Source organism: Gopherus flavomarginatus, chromosome 18 (genome assembly GCF_025201925.1).
Source record: "Gopherus flavomarginatus isolate rGopFla2 chromosome 18, rGopFla2.mat.asm, whole genome shotgun sequence".
NCBI lineage: Eukaryota > Metazoa > Chordata > Testudines > Testudinidae > Gopherus > Gopherus flavomarginatus.
Window position 1 is genome coordinate 10,839,967 of NC_066634.1, and position 1,873 is coordinate 10,841,839.

Here is a 1,873-nt window from a genome sequence, read left to right on the forward strand (position 1 = left end):
GGACTGGCTGCTGACAGGGGCTGGCAGCAGGCAGGGGGATGTGGGGTGGAATGGGCTGGTTGGCTTCAGGCAGGGCCTCAGGGGAGTGCACAGGGGTTGGCAGGCCCGGAGACAGAGGAGTGTGGGACTGGCTGGCTTAAGGCAGGGTAGTGCAGCAAGTGTTGACTGGAGACAGGGCACGGGGTGCAGGGCTGGTGCAGGCAGGGCAGGGGGTGCAGCAGGGGCTGGCTGTGGGCAGGGGTGCGGGTACAGGGGGTACAGCCTACCCTGTACGGTAAGTGCCCCCTCCTCCACCAAGGTAGCAGCAGCAGCCCAGGGCTCGGGGGCTATTTAAAGGGCCTGGGGCTCCCATGCTTCCACCGCCCCAGCCCTTTGAATAGCAGCAGGAGCCCTGGGGATGTGGCGGGACTCCGAGGGCTGTTTAAAGGGCCGCGGTGGTAGAAGCAAGGGGAGCCCCAGACTTTTTAAATAGCCCCCAAGTCTCCAGCAGTGGGGCTCTGGTGGCAATTTAAACAGCCTGAGGCTCCAGTCCCTGCTGGGAGCCCCAGACCCTTTAAATTGCCCCCTGGGGAAGCTGGGCCACCCTAGTACAGTGCACCAGCAGGGCTTGGGTGCGGGGTCCGATTCAGGGGAATTGGTTGAATTGGCCTAAAGCCGGCCCTGCCCGCAGGAAAGCAAGGAAGTAGCACAGGCTTATCACTGTCCCTGGGTGGGCTTGAACCACCATCCTTTCAGTTAAGAGCCAAACGTGCTGACCCATTGCACCACAGAGACACAGACAGGCCAGGCTGTATGGAGCACAACAGTCAGGAATCAGCTCAGGGTCCGGTCTAGCACATGCATGCAGTGGTTGGACAAGCAACAGCAAGGAACTGGACTGGTGCTGAGTGAAAGATCTGTGGGAAGGAACCGAAAATAGTACTGGGGCTGCAGTACAGGGCTTGCATACACTTTCTTTGGCCTGTTTTGCTGGAAGAGTTAGCAGGGCAAGCTTGTTAGTCACAGGTAAGGGGGTGAGTTTATGCAAATTCTGGACTCTGGAACCACAGCTGGGGTGGCACATGCACCTTCTCTGCAACCAACTTTTGTTACTTCACTCCATAACAGCACACACAAAGCAACCTTTTACCTTTCAGCACCAAAATATACTGTAGAAGAAATCTAATAGCATAACTTTAAGATGAGAAACTTCAGTACTAACAACAATTCTAAAGATATTCAAAAATACCTCTGTCTTTAGACACCAGACACAAAATCAATCAGACCAAGAACAAACATCTATTCCTACTTCCCACACACTTGGGGAGGGAGGGTTTGGAACCCATACCCCTTAATGATGAGTCCTTTCCAGGCGAGGGGCAAGCTCTCAGGCCTCAAGTGCCTGGTACAGTTACTCCCTCCTTGATCAAAACTAAACAGGAAAATACACTTGATTATTCCTGCCCCAATAACAAAGAGATGGGGGATCCCACAGCAGCTGAAATGACCATTTGGACAAGCACTCCCCTCATGCAATCTGGGGTGGGTGTAACCATGCAAATGACATCAGCCCTAAAAGGCCTTTACAACAGATCACCAACAGATGGCAGGGTAGAGTTCATACCTACCCTGCTTAAACTAGATTGTGGCAAAGATTAAAAAACACTGAATGTTAAAACTCACCAAACGCGAGTGAATCCATTCTCATTGTCGTACCCGCTTCTTAAACGCCACACCTGAACGTAGCCCTCACATGGACAACATACCCTCCTAACTCAGGGTCTGTACGTTAACCTTTTACCCCCAGTCAGGGCTATTGCAGATTCTGTATTCCTTAAGCCACCCGATCTTAAACCGAACTTCGCACCCCATGGGTAATCTGTACATTGTTCCC

General features: G+C 52.8%; 1 non-coding gene across 1 annotated transcript; it reads right to left on the reverse strand.

Moving 5' to 3' along the window:
• Nucleotides 1–700: 700 nt before the first annotated feature.
• TRNAK-CUU (transfer RNA lysine (anticodon CUU)) lies at nt 701–774 on the reverse strand. Its single transcript has one exon. It is a non-coding gene; the product is annotated as a tRNA-Lys (tRNA).
• Nucleotides 775–1,873: the final 1,099 nt, after the last annotated feature.